Here is a 15,730-nt window from a genome sequence, read left to right on the forward strand (position 1 = left end):
GGTGCCCTGGATATTAAATTTTGAATGTAAATCGTCTAGAGAGGGGTTCCAAAAGCCACAGGCTTATCTCAGCCCCTTGACCACTGCTCTAGTGTCTTATCTCCAGGAGACCGGGTCTTGGCACCAGCAGCACCTGCTTATCTCTGGGTTGGTGGGCCCCAAGCAGGCTCACCCTGTTCCATCAGCCTCTGGGGCAAGGCACTCCCTCCCAACATCCCCAGCTCCTCACTTGACTGCTCCAAGCCCTGCCCCCTCCCAAGCAGATCTAGTCCTGTCACCTCCCTGATCCCCCACAGAGGATCTTAACCCCTTAGCTTGCCACCCAGGGTCCCGCTATCACAGTAGCTGGCTGCTGGTCTGGTCTTAACTGCCCATCTCCACTAGGGCCCTGGCTCTCCTCTTCGGACTTTTCTGTCCTTCAACGAGGCTTTTCCCTGCCTTGAACACTCTTTTCCGTCCCCACTTCCTAACTTTCCTCCTCCTGGAACACTTTGTATCATTCCAGGCTCTGTGAAAGTAACTCCTGTGATGCCTTCCTGAGCACCCCTGAAAATTATTCACACCAACTCTTAGTGATTCCATTTTCATTTTAAAGGTAACTGCTGTAGCCTTTGTCACTATCTCGGAATTTTACGTATACCATCCATTCTTGACATAAACCCATGTCCCCTGCTAGACAGTGAGGTCCTCAGAAACAGAAAGTGAAAGTGAAGTCGCTCAGTCGTGTCCGACTCTTTGCAACCCCATGGACTGTAGCCCTCCAGGCTCCTCCATCCATGGGATTCTCCAGGCAAGAATACTGGAGTGGGTTGCCATTTCCTTCTCCAGGGTATCGAACCCAGGTCTCCCGCATTGCAGGCGGACAGACGCTTTAACCTCTGGCACAGTCCTGATCCACAGTCAGTAAATACTGCTGAATTTTAAAAATTTTGTAATAATTGCCAATCTACTGTTGAATCTTCATCCACCAGATATGGCCATGAACTTTTTGCTTTATCAGACACCTTTCTTAGGAAGTATGCATACCCAACGATCTTACAAAGGCCCTCTTCCAACTGAATGTCATCTAAGTGATGCTGAAATTGCCTGTTAGCTAAGAATTTTAAGGTAAGTATAGATCCTCTTTCCTAAGTGAAAGGTTTTGTATCTTAGCAAGTACTGAGCTGTAATATTTGATGCTGTTTATTTAAGTAAAGTCAGGCAGAAGGGGGCAATGGGATTTAGCAAAAAAATGATTCCTGGTAGAGAAAAGTCAGTGTCTGGCTCACACCAGAATGTCAGTAGAGTAACTTAAAACAGTTGACAACTTGCTTTGGAAGCAGAATAAACTGAATTGCCAGACTCCTTATTAAATACACCAGCCCTGTAGTGAAGGAAAGTGATGAATATTTTTTGTTGTTAACTTCTGCTAAGAAGCTTGTTCTAGAAGAGGGCATATTTTCAGTGAATTTTGGCACGGTCTAAAACAGATGGTTACATGTTATTTGGTGCTTCATCTAATACTAAAACTTGTGGCAATTGATTAAGGACCAAAAGTTGTTTTTCTATAACACTCAAAACATGATTGTAACAATCTGAGCTCTAAGTATTCTTAATAATAGCAGTAGGATGTTGCAGTTGGGAAACACAGGATCTGGACTAGACAACTGGGCAGGTTATAGGCAATAAAGACAGTTTGTTTTGTGTGAATCGACTCTGAGAGAGCATGGCATGAGGCTCTTCTGACCGTCTAAAAGTAGAAAGGGCGGCAGTGAGCTTGTGACTCACACAGGAGTTCTGTCTGAAAGGTGCTAAGCAGTTCTGCCAGAAACTGTTTCAGAAGCATCTCAGGGCAAATCTTCTCAATCTTTTCATGTAGAAGGATTTTTTTTTTTTTAATTTTAACCTTTACTTTATTCTTTTTTTTGGCTGTGCCATGTGGCATGCTGGATCTTAGTTCCCCAACCAGGGATGGAACCTGTGACCCTTGCAGTGGAAGCTCAGAATCCTAACCACTGGACGACCAGGGAATTCCCAAGGTCATTTTTTTAATATCAGAAAGATTTGCAGAGCCCCCTCCCACCATGACAATCATTTATCAAGAAAAATTCAAAATTGTAAAACACTGTTATGAATTTTATTGTATGTAAATGTACTTACATTTATTCTTTGAAAAGTGTGTAATTGAAAAGTATTAATGCAAACGTGGGATATCTCAAAAGTAGCTTTATATCCTTGCAGGGTCTATTCTTTGGTTTATTCATTTGCTCATTTATTTACCAAGTATTTATCAACCACCAGCTCTGGCCCTAGACTGAGCCTCCAGGTAGTGATTCCCTGCCTTCAGTTCAGTTCAGTTCAGTCAGTCAGTCATGTCCGACTCTTTGCAAACCCATCGACTGCAGCATGCCAGGCCTCCCTGTCCATCACCAACTCCCAGAATTTATCCAAACTCATGTCCATTGAGTCGGTGATGCCATCCAACCATCCTATCCTCTGTTGTCCCCTCTCTTACCTTCCAATCTTTCCCAGCATCAGGGTCTTTTCAAATGAGTCAGTTCTTTACATCAGGTGGCCAAAGAATTGGAGTTTCAGCTTCAGCATCAGTCCTTCCAATGAATGTTCAGGAACTGATTTCCCTGTCTTCAGAGGTTGTGAAAAACACTCTGGGAGATGAGGAAATGGACATTTCAGGATAGGTCCTTTGCTGTCTGTGTCATTAGAATTGGCTAAATCTTAATGAATCCAGGCCTGTAAATAAGATTTGACCATCAACTTCAAGAGAATACTTCTCAAACAAACCTAGCTGTGGATGTGGTCAAAGCCACTGACCTTAATTCATCTGTAAGACAAGACCCAAGTTACAGCCATTTCCTGTAATAGCTACCCTCAAAATCAGCTGCTTCTCTGGGTTTTCTGGGTTTTAACTCATCTCTCTCATCCTGAGGGTAAAGAGGGCAAGTCTTCCTCATCAGTGATTCCTATTTCTGCCTCCCAGGATTTTCCCATTCCCCACTTTTGAACAGAATCCTTTTCTCCTAGTTTGTCTGCCACCGTTCAGCACACTGAATTCACAAGGATAACACGGACACTATAGAATAAATCATATCACAGGCTCCCAAAAAGCACACTCTAGTGAGAAAAAATGCTTAAAAAAATAAACCAACACTATGTGTTGTCCTGGATGCTGGGGATATAGCAATAAACAAAACAGAAAATTATTGCAGCCCCCCTGGAGTTCACATTCTAGAGGCAGGTAAGACTAGTACCTCTCCAACACTAATGAGAAGTACCACAAACTCCACACAGGAACAGGATACCGAGGGACATGCGCGAGGCCTTCCTAGTGCCATCAGCATCTGAGCAGGGCCTGAAAGGTTGGGTGGAATTCTGGCATGCAGATCCATGAATACAAGTGAAGAAGAGGCCAACCTACCCAGAGTGAAAATATAAAGAAAGGCAGAGGGGGGCAATGAGAAAGGAGCTGTGGCAATACAGCAGGAAAGGTAGGTTTGGGGGGCCAAGTTTTCACTATGGTGATGGATGTCAACCATCCAGCATTTACTGTGTGCCAGGCTCTGCGCTACATTCTTGACGTGCGATATCTCTTTAGATCTTTACTACAACCCGGCTTCAAAGGTAAGGGGAAACCAAGGCTCAGAGAGGTTAAATAAGTGGCAGAGCCAGATCTCTGAACTAGGTCATCTGACTCTGGAACCCAAGCTCGCAGCAGTTACACCATATCGGTACTCAAGGTCATGAAGGATCCTAGGCTGAGGATTTGATTTCATGGGTGATGATCAGAGCTGTTAGGAAAATGAACCCAATGGAATGATATGACCCAGCACGTGGTATTTGTGCTGCATTCCCTATGTGGGTTGAGTGACAAATAATAGGTTTGCCAGTGTGGCCTCCTGGGTGTGGAGCAGGTGTCTGGTGGGAGGAGCCAACATGAGCCCAGGTAGGTCAGGTTCAAAGTCAGTGATAAAATGGGGCAGACTGGACTCCTAGCAGCGTACTGGGGGGCTGTTGTTAACCAAGGTAGGGCCATCTGAGAACAAGAATTGCAGAGGCTCCCTCTACACTTGCTTTCCTTCCATGGGATTTTGGCCCCTGGCACTGAGCATGCACCCTCCTGCCTTGCATGCCAGTGAAATTCCAACTAGCAATTCCTTTAATGTAATTCAAGAATTGCTCCACCAACATCCTCAAGAATGGGCAACACCTTCTTCCTTACATGAAGGTCACGAGGGGAAGGATAGTTGGCAGGGAGTCTCAAGAACTCCATTCACACACATACTCAATCAAGTTCAATTCTTTGAAGGGACTTCTGTGGCAGTCCGGTGGTTGGGACTCGGTGCTTTCATTGCCGTGGCCCTAGGTTCAATGGCTGGTCAGGGAACGAAGATCCTATAAGCCAAGCAGTATAGCAGCAAAAAAAAAAAAAAAAAAAAGTCCCATTTGTTTAAAGTTTGGAAGGTGACTGTCCCCACCATCGTCCTCCTTGTCTCTTACCTCGATGACTGCGCCAGCCCACTGTCCCCACTCCACTCCCTACGCACATCTGTCAACCTCACTGTTCCCTCAGGTCACCACACTGCTCTGAAACACCCCGGGGGTCTCCAGTTCCTACCAAAGTTGGTGCATCCTCTCCAGACCATAGGCTTTGTCTCCCTTTCTGGTTTGTTTTCATTGTTTCTCCTACCTATTTTACTCTCAGGCCAAATCCCACATTCCCTTGAAATTGCTCTCAGCTTCCCTATGACCATGAGCATTACTGAGATTCCCTCTGCCACCAATGTCCATTATGTCCTCTCCTTTTGACAGAATCCTGCCCATTACTCCTGCCCCAAATAAAGCCCACTTCTGATGCCACCCCCTGGACTTCACTGGTGGTCCAGTGACTAAGACCCTGCGCTCCCAACGCAGGGGGTCTGGGTTAGATCGCTGGTCAGGGAACTAGATCCCACATGACATGACTAAGAGTTTGCATGCTGCAATTAAAGATTCCACAGGCTGCAACTAAGACCAGGCACAAACAAGTAAAAAATAAAGTAAATATAATGCCACCTCCTCTAAGAAGCTTTCATTTTTCCCATCTCAGTATCATCTGTTCTTCCTTAGAGCCCCCAAAAATCTTACAAGGTGTCACCCCTGCAGACATCATTTGTATGCACATTGCTAAGCTCTGTGAGGCCCAGAAGGTTGTAGAGACCTGCTTGTTGTTCATTACATGTCTTTGTTGACAGCAGAGGGCCTGGCACCCAACCAGTTCGTTCAGTTGAAGTCAGAGCCGCCTCCTACAGCCTTCAGCAAGTCTTGAGTGTCAGTAGCAAGATGAGAGACTGGAGACTCCAGAATATTCACCTGAGGTAGATACCAAATACCAAATGAGAATGTATGAAACTGCAAATATTGGTTGAATGTCCTCTTGTAAATGCAGTCATCTTACAAGGCAGATTTTTTATTATACAATCAGCCACCCCAAGCCAGGAACTGCCTCAGAAATCACTGGCAATTGAAGGTTGGCTTGGCCACATTCAAGTTGCTCCCTTCTTGGCGCCTGTGATGTGCCGATTCACTGAGGGGACCCTGCTGACCTCCAGCACCCGTGAGCAGCTATCACAGCTTAGTGCCCAGGACAGGAACTGAGCAGCCCAGGAACCACGGTCACACCTGCACCCGAGCTGCTTCTGCTCCTTGGGGGGTCTCTCAACACTCTTTACAAATGGAGGCCGATGATAATTCAGCTGTATTCCCTTTTTGAATTTAGGTAAATGACTAGCTTATCTGACTTTAAGCACAGTCTCTTCCTTGTTGTATGAGTCACAAACTGCTCCTTTCAAAAGTCCAGACCCCAAAGAATCATCCTGCCTTGGGCAAGATGAAAGTCAGCTTATTGTTCTGCAGAATGCCTGAGAGGCAGCTTGTCCTGTGATCAGAGTGGCACTTGGGGGAAATTCTTCAAGATGGCAGAGCAGCCTCAGACTCTGTGGTTGGAAGCCCCTCCCCACAAAGGATCCTTATCTGCTCCAGGGGAAAGTGTTACATGTCTTAAAGATCTTTTCCAGACAACAGCTACACTTTCTAGCAGCTGCTGACCTCTGGCCTCCATCAGAACTCAGGATGACACAGAAACTTAACAGAGAGTGATGGAGGAAGACAGCCTGGGTGAGGGGTTCTCCTCTGTTCACTGGGAAAGGAGAATTTCCTCTTGGTCGAGTTTAACGAGCCTAGTGTTCACAAGAAAGCTGGTCGGGGTGTGCTAGTCTTTTCACCGATCTGTGAGTTAGTTTAAACTTAAATTTGCCCCAAGGCTTTGCATTATCATTGTGTGGTTCAGTCCTGAACCTCAGGATTTCCTGCTGGCCATGTGCACTTTTTATTTTTTATTGGTAACTAAAGTATGATCAGGGCTTCCCTGGTGGCTCAGAGAGTAAAGCGTCTGTCTACAATGGAGGAGACGTGGGTTCAATCCCTGGGTCGGGAAGATCCTCTGGAGAAGGAAATGGCAACCCACTCCAGTACTCTTGCCTGGAAAATCCCATGGACTGAAAAGTCTGGTAGGCTACAGTCCATGGGGTCGCAAAGAGTCGGACACAACTGAGCAACTTCACTCAAAAGTATGATCAAGCATAGAAAAAGGCACAAATCATAAATATACAACTCAGTGAATTTTCACAAAATGAATGTACCCATGTCATCAAAAAACATGAGGCTGAAAACTCCCCTCATTCCCTTCCCTAGTGGCCCAGTGGGTCACTCCGAGCTCCCAATACAGGAGGTCTGGGTTCAATTCCTGGTCAGGAAGCTAGATCCCACATGCTGCAACTAAAGATCACATGCTGCAATGAAGACTGAGGATCCCACGTGCCACAGCTAAGACCCGGCACAGCCAAAATAAATACATAGACAAATAAATGTGGTCTTTAAAAAAAAAAAAAAATAACACCTCCCTCATTCCTCTTCCCACTTCCTGCCTAGTAGCACTGTAGACTAATTCTGCCCGTCTTTGAACTTTATGTGAATGGGCCGTATATCAGTCACACTCTTGTGACTAGCTTCTTTGGCTCAGCGTTATGTTTCTGAACTTTATCCACTTGTGTATGATCGTAGTTCCCCATATTCACTTTTTTACTCATCTGTTCTGTAAATGGGATGGTCTCCAAAACTGCAACTCAAACTGCACAAAGTACCATACCCTCCAGCACACCATTTCAGCTGTGAGCTAGATTGTCATACAGAATCCTCTCCTCCTAGAAACAAGCAAATGATAGGTATATGGTGGGACTCCTGGGCCAACAGTATAGCTTGAATTTAACTGAGCAAAGAAAGGGCCATGTTTACATTTTTTCCTCCAGTTCTCAGTTCCTGGGTCTCCTGATAGAGGGCTAAAGTCAGGCTGTCTTTGGAATGTGCTTTAGAATTCAAGAGGGCCTTTCTGCTAAGGGCATTTAACTGGGAGAGGGATCTAGAGGCTGAAGTTACCCTTAAAGAAGAAGCACTCTGCACAATTCATTGAAAGGAATGGCTGTCTAATGGGTGGGTTTCTGGAACACATTGTTGGTACTGAATTGTCGATGTACTGAAGGAAAAAGGTTTTACGTGACTATGGATTCTCCCACTGGGAGAGGGAACTGCATCAGCTACACACTTCGGTTAGCACTGGAGCTTGCTGTTGCTCACTTCTTAGAGGTAAGCTCTGCCTGTCTCTCAGCTCTGTGGACAGGCAGAGTGAGCAGCACTTTTGAGAGGAGGCTGAAGTGAGGACCAAAGAGGGCTGGCATGGTAGGGGATGATCGCTGGGCGCTGCCAATCTGTATTCCTCATCCTGAACCATCTCATCCTCGTGGGAGCCAGCTAGAGCCTGACCTCTTTTGATCCTTCCTTTGTTCCTGGTTTTAAAACATTTATTGAGCTTGGTGCTAGGCGCAGGGATCACAGTGGGAAACAAGACAGTGTCCTTGCTCTCAAGTCACAGGAAGTCCCTGACAACAGGAAATGCTGGTAACTTCTAAGAATTGTGTGAGAGCCAGACAAGGTCCTTGTCGTTAAGCTGCTTATGACTGACGGGCGAATCAGCAGATGCCCCGGGTTCAGAGTGTGAGAGCTCCCAGGTAGCCAGACAGGATAGAGAAGCCTCAGCAGGAAAATAAGACTTTTTCCTTACAGACTTCACTGTGGACATAGGAGCTTCTGACTCTTGCTTTATCACACATGAGGCACTTTGCAAAGTGCATTACAATCTTTTATCTCATTGTACCGCTCCCCACCACCCTTTCGGATCAGAACATTTATCTCCATTTCACAGATGGGGAAACAAATTCAGAGAGGTTAAGCATCTTAACTTTGTTCAGTGAGCCTTTTTTTTTTTCTTAATGAGCTACTCATTACCCAATAAATTTATCTTTATTCTTAACTTTCTATGTCCCTGGTTTCTGCAGTGAGCTTTCTTTTTTTTTGGCCTTGAGGCATGTGGAATCTTAGTTCCCCAACTAGAGATCAGCTTGAGTCTTAACCACGAGACCACCAGGGAAGTCTTTGTTCAGTGAGTTTTGACCATAGAAACTGTGTTCTTAATTTATCACTTGACCAGAAGTTGAGCCACCCCTAACAAGACTTCAGGCCCCAAATTTCTGCCAAGGAATCCAAACAGATGAGCATGTCCAATTTGGTCAAACTCAGGGAGCTCAAGGAAAAAGAAATGAGAAGCTTATTAAAGGAAGAGGAGAATGGGTAGAGGTTACTCGCTTATCTGAATGTCTTGTGAACATGAGGAGCAGGTTAAAAAATAGGCATTGTTACGATGTAAACTAACTGTCAGCTGGGCCAGGCTTCCATGCTGGGAGATAACAAAGGGGCTTTGATTCTCATTGGGCAGAGATCCTCTCCCCAGAGGAGGACCCAGGACAAACTAACCCACTGACTAGTTTGGCCATGAGTGCATTCAAAATAAAGAAAGGTCTAAGATAAGCCCCATCTTCTTGAGTCTTGACTGACAAGGAAGGCATCATCCCCTTTGAACAGAGACTGTTCTTCGGGCAATGACAGTGGGAGGGAGGGAGCTGATCAGTGGGAAAGTCTTTCTCATTAAATGGCCAGAGGCAAAGATTCCATGGAGCTAAACTCAGTGATGAAAGGGGAGCCGAGAACGACAGAATGTCAGGGGTTGGGGGAGGACAGGGGAGATGCAGAGGAGGCTGGGAAGGGGTGCAGAAAACGAAGTCAGGGCGCACCCCCATGCCGCGCTGCCCCCTGCCTTGCTGCCGTTCACTCAGTCCCTCCCGCATGAACAACTCCGGCTGATTCGGCACCCACTAAATGCAAGCCTCTGAAAACCACTTTGCATCTACTGTCTCGTGAGATTCCTATAGCAACCATCTGGGACAGGTGCACTATGACCATGCCCATCTTACAGATGAGAAAACTGAGGTTCAGAGTGTGATTACCTGGCCCAGGGTCTCCTGGTCTTTACTAGGGCACCCACTCTAAGATGGTGAAAAGAGGCAAGTGTCTAGTAACAGTGGATGCTCTGAATCTGAAAGCAAAGCCAGGCCAGGGAGAGTGGGCAGGGCTACAGAGGTGAGACCAGGGGACAGAGGAGACACAGGAGCTGCTGAGGAGCAGATCCTCAAGGAGCGCAGCAAAAGAGAAATTACCAGAGCAGGGCAGGTACAACAGGCAAACCCCAGCTCAGGGTCAGCAGGGGAGAAAGATTAAGGTCAGGAAGGCAGGTAGAGATGCCATCAGCCCCTGCTCATCCAACAGCTGTGAGGATCCTCTGGTTTGATACAGAAGTCAGGCAAGAATTTTGAACTTGTATAAAGCTCTGTCATCGAGCCCTTTTTACCACCTAACATGCTATATATTTTGTTAGTTTATACCTCTCTTTTCCTGAAAGCACATATGTTCCTGAAGGGCAGGGATTTTGTTTTTTCCCCTGTCCAATGCTACATCCCCAGGGCCTAGAGCAATGTTGGCAGTTAAGTAGCACTCAAAAAGTACTTGTTGAATGAATAAATAGATATACAACAGTTGTGTCATGACAGGGTCTCCCAGGCATTGTGTACCTCCACAGCCCAGCTGATCTGGCCTGAGTATGGTGAATTCACCTCTTCCTATTAGGGTTCCATCCCAGTCACTGATTTCTGCAGTGTGAACAAGCAGGGCGAGAATGCATGGGGACTCTAGGCGGCAGGATTAACACCCAGATGCTGAGTCCCTTGTTTGTGCTGAGTAAAAGACAAAAAAACAAAAGCTATGGTGGCAGTTAACAGATGTATTTGTTGTTGTTTAGTTGCTAAGTTATGTCTGATTCTTTGTGACACCCTGGACTGTGGTCCACCAGGTTCCTCTGTCCATGGGATTTCCTAGGCAAGAATATTGGAGTGGGTTGCCATTTCCTTCACCAGGGGATCTTCCTGACCCAGGGATCAAACCCAGATCTCCTGCATTGGCAGGCGGATTCTTTACCACTGAGCCACCAGGAAAGCCTCTTAGCAGATGTATACATTGACTAAAACTCAATTTATCTTATTAACATTGACTAAAAGAAACATGGACTCTCTCCCTCGCTCTGCAGCACCTAGAGTCATCCCAGGGAGTTGATTCCCAAAGGGCTCCCCTCCATTCTGATTCTGTTGTAAGAAGGGAAAAAGAAAGATTAAAGAGACACCCTGTCTCCAAATCCTCGTATTTGAAGTCTTTAGTGAAGCCATCAAACAATCAGATGCCCTGGCTTTTATTTTTAAACAGCTTTCAACTCTAGAAAGTGCCAAACTCATGTCTAAGGTCAGGGGAACTATTTTTTTTCTGGGGAATTTTACTGAGGGGAAAAGGTTCCATCTCCCCGGGCATCCTTTTTTAAAGAGTCTTGGTCATCAAAGTCATCCTGCAAAGCCCTCTGACTTCTGAGAAAAGGGGAGCAAAGCTTCTGGTCTAGAGTTTGATGGACAGGATGTTGGCTTTACATTAAACACATGTGGCCGCAAGAATGCTCTTCACATGCAGCTTGCTCACTTCATTGAAATCCAAGGCATGCCTGGCGGGTTTGAGCCTGGTTTAGAACACTTAGAGCTCAGTCACCTTTTGAAAACAGCATACATCTTTACAGATGTCTTCATTTTGCCAAGTTTAATCAGACATCTGCCTGTGAGAAAATGTGATGTGAGTTGCCTCAGTCCACCTCAAGACATAGCTTTCAAGAAATGCCACTGATTCTGAGATATACTCTGGACCTACTGACTGAGTTTGAGACAAGAAACCCTACCAGATTAAATATACTTATTGATTGTAAGGTACCTTCCGATTGATTCCAGGAATGTCTAAATGTGTATTTATTAAAACAGGAAATTCAGGAATGTTAGGCCCCATTGTCCTACAAAAAAGTAAAAAAAAAAAAAGAAAAAAAGGTTAAGTAATTCACCCAAAGCAACTTCTTGACTTCTTTCCTGCTCTTGACCAAAGTCTCCATTCTCTTGACCAGAAGTCAACACTGCCCACCACAGTTTGCATGAGTGTGAGTATGCATGAGCCATTAATAACTTTGCTATTAATGGCTTTGATGAAAATTGGGAGATAAATGCACTGGGCCAACAGGTGGTGTGGCTCTGTGTAACCTCTCCTGGAGGGTAGCCACCGTTTTTGATGAGGTAGATGTGTTCTCTGCAGGAACTGGGGTGGATTTCCCGAAAACCTTATTTTTCAAATGAGAACTCCCTACAAATGTGGAAGAACTTTCTCTTCTCACCTGTTCTCCCTGTGGATCAAGGGATGCTACAAGATGAGCTGTTCAGCACCATTCACACAGACAGGGGTGTTACCGAGTCCAAGCTTGCTCTGCTCACCACATGACAGGTCAATGGATCAGAGGGATCAATGAAGAGGTATTGAAGCAAGGAATGCGACTATTCAGAGAGCTGACTGATCAAGATGCCAGACTAATGTCTTAAAATAACCATTGTTGTGGTCTGTGCTTGGGTTGGAAAAGAATTTCCAGACAAGAGGCAGAATGAGAGGAGAATAACATTTATTAGAGGAGAGGCTATTAGAACAATGGGCCCACTCAAGGGAGAGCTGACCCCTTTAGTGGGCTAACTGCCAATTTTTATAGCCTCAAGACGGAGAAAATTCCTAGTGGAATGGTGGCATTAGGTGATTGGTTAGGATAATACAGGGTGGGTAACAGGGTGGGTATTTTACCTAATATGGATTTAATGAACACGAGTTTGAGCAAACTCCAGGAGACAGTGAAGGACAGGGAAGCCTGGCAGGTTGCAGTACATGGGGCCGCAAAGAGTTGGACACAACTGAGCAACTGAACAACAGAACAATATGGTATCAGGGAACTGGCTCGTTTAGATCTGGAGGCTCATGGCAACAGTTGCCGTGGGGCTTGGTCAGTTCCAGAGATTCTTGTTCTGTGGCCTTGGTATAGGGTTCCACTACCATCTTATGGGGGTCTGGCTGCCAGGTTCTTTTATGGGTCAGAGATGGGGTAATGTGAAGAAACAAAGTCAAAAGGATGTTAATCTTGCAAATAGCTCCTAAAATGGCAAGCCTCAGGCAGGGGATATGGTAATGTCTTCATTCCTGCCACCTACAGATGGACAGGGGTTCCAAACAAAGGTACTTTTCACAGTCAGGTAGAGGAGCAGGATTCTCTGAGGTAGGCCATTATGATTATACTAATAAAACCAATGAAAAGCAAGTCAAAGAAACAATTCCAACAGGGAGTCAGAATTGACTTTTCCCTGCGACAGGGGGACTTGGCCATGATACAGGGAAAAGGGGACGAGAAACGGGTTCATTCTCTCAGTTCATCCACTCACTCCTGCTTTGTTCCCTTCAGTAAGTCTTCATTGCTGCTCATTTAGTGCCAGGTTCTCTGCAGGGAGCAGAGGAAATGGATCAACTAAAAACAGCCCATACCCTCAAAGAACACAGACGCAAAAACTGGTAACTGCTTGCTATCTATTAATTCAACAAATAATTATTGAGTGCCAAGCACTGGGGAAAGAGCAGGAAAGAAGTCAAACACAGTCTCATCCTCATGGAGTTTACAGGCTAGCGGTGAGGGATACAGATATTACTCATCATTGTATAAATCATTAATTAATTGTCATCGTGGCTACTACACAGGAGAAGTAGAGAGTGCCAGGGGAGTCCGTTACAAGGGGTGGTGTTGGGAGAGTCAGCAGGAAAAGGAGAGAGCAGATGAGGAAGAGACAGGAAGGACTCCAGAGGCAGCACCCGGACCCAGTGGGTGTCATGACGCACAGCTCAGGCTGGGCCCACCCAGAGACTGGACAGGGGAGACAGGAGGACAGGAGAGAGCAAGCCCTCTCTCCAGGAAATGAGAAAAGGCTCATGGAAATGGGTGGAGTCTCGAAGTCATCTTTTCTCCCTTGCTTTCTTGCTGACCAATAATAATAACTGAGGGCGCCATGTTGGAAGCACTCTGTGATCATATTTACCACTGAGGTCGCAGTCATCACTCTCTATACAGATGAAGAGGCCAGAGCTCAGCAGGGTGAGTGCCTGGCGCCCCCTCAGACCACGGTGCCCTATGTGGCTGAGTGAGGACCAGGACTGGATCCGCCTCACTGCTCAGCCACAGCGCTCTGCTACCCGCTCTTGGCTGTGGGAGGGGAAGACTACAGCCGAATCGCCATTTAACAGATGAAGGAGAGAGGCTCCTGTCACACAGGCAGTGAGGACCAGAGGAGTCTCCCAGGAGGAGTGGCCTTCATGGACTGGGTGGAACACCCACTCTACCCTGCAAGGTCCGCTGGGTGCAACCCTGACCCTCCAGAATGCTCTAGAAGTCAGTGGACACCCTGGGACTGTTTGGAGACGCGGACGCCCCCTGCTGGCCCAGAACGATTCAGGTGGTAAGACAGGTGGAAGGGGCACACCAGTGGGTCCTGCTGAGAAAATTCTACAGAATTCACCTAATTTTGTTGTTGTTTAAAGGATATTCATGACTTATGTCAGAGAAGGCACTGGCAACCCACTCCAGTACTCTTGCCTGGAAAATCCCATGTGCAGAGGAGCCTGGTAGGTTGTAGTCCATGGGGTCCGGAAGAGTTGGACACGACTGAGCGACTTCACTTTCACTTTTCACTTTCATACACTGGAGAAGGCAATGGCAACCCACTACAGTGTTCTTGCCTGTAAAATCCCATGGACGGGATTGCATGGTGGGCTGCTGTCTATGGGTTTGCACAGAGTTGGACACGACCAAAGCGACCTAGCAGCAGCAGCAGCATGACTTATGTGTGTCCTGGAAAGACTCTGACAGGTAAAAACAGACAATAAGCTTTGCCAAACTCTGGGGATTTCAAAGTGGACCTGAGCTTTGGCAGAAAGGGTCCCCTTGTGGAGCCGGAAGGAGGAGAGGCTGGGAGCAGAGAACCTGGCTAACCTGTCCAAGTGCTCAGGAACGGCACAGATGAACAGTGGAGATTTGGGCCCTATTTGTCCAAGAAAGGGAAGAAGAGGAAAAAGGAGGGGGAGCAGAATGAACTTTTACAAACATTTTCATCCGATCTCAATTAACACATGATACGAAAGATGTGTTTGAACTGTGTGCCTTGGAAGAAGAGAAGGCAGAACACCGATACTGCCTGACACCAGGTGCCACTGTTGCATACGTTCCTCACAGCAAAACCTTCCTTGACTGGATGAAATGTGAGTTTTTTCATTTCATAAATACTGCTAGGGAGCCTGGGCAACTGTGGAAGAAGGCCCATACATCACCCTCTAGGCTCATTTTGGATTTCAAATAGGCAAAGTTAAGTCATTAAAAAATGCCACAAAGATTATAGGAAAACAGAAAACATGTACCCTAATTGTGAAGTGATGGTTTTCAAACTAAAATAAGTTAATAGAGACTATGACACACCATCAGGCAAATGACGAGGAAAAAAGCAGGGCACTGGAAAAATGTATGAGTTGAGTGAACCAATGAGGTGGGGGAATAAATATAACTCTATGAGGGAAATAGTGTCCAATGGACAGATGGCTAATAACTTTGACACTTGGCACAAAGGTTAAATACTAGGGAACATGTCAGTCTGTATAATCCTTTCTATATTACAGGTGAGAACACCCCAATTTAGCAAAAATCAGTGAAAATGATAAGCCCACAGCTAGTCTGTGGGGAAACAGGAACTCACTTATGTGGTGTGTGAATCAGCCCAGTGTTCCTGAGGAAACCTGGGCTGACAGGATGATACCTTCCTATGCCTTACGGCTCACAGACCTCACTTTGGGGGGCAGATCTCAAGGACATAGCTCAAGAAGAAACAGCGACTAGAGAGTGAGATTCTCTGCCCAGGTGCCTGCAGTTAGGAACCAGTTACCTAACATTCCGTTCAGAATAGTCTATTGCTATAAAAAGTTCCAGTTTGTGGTCCGAGGGACAAGGGAGATCATCCCAAGTCATTTGGCTGTGTGACTTTAGATTTGACAGTTAGCTTCTCTGAACTTTACTTAATGTCCCTCCTTGATGAACTGGGGATATCAACAGGTCACTACCTCCCTGGGTTGTGTATTAAAGGAGGTCACGTCTCGAAGTGTCTACACAGCGCCTAGCCGGGTGTTCAACAAGGGGTGGCCGTTGCCATTGGAAGGTGACTCCTGGACGGAGCCTGGAGAATTCTCGCCCACAGAGGATGAGGCAGGATGAGGGCGTCTAAGCTTTGAAGAGGAGCTAGTTTCTTTGACTCCTAGCTTTTTTTTAATTACA

This window comes from Capra hircus, chromosome 11 (assembly GCF_001704415.2).
Source record: "Capra hircus breed San Clemente chromosome 11, ASM170441v1, whole genome shotgun sequence".
NCBI classification, from domain to species: Eukaryota; Metazoa; Chordata; class Mammalia; order Artiodactyla; family Bovidae; genus Capra; species Capra hircus.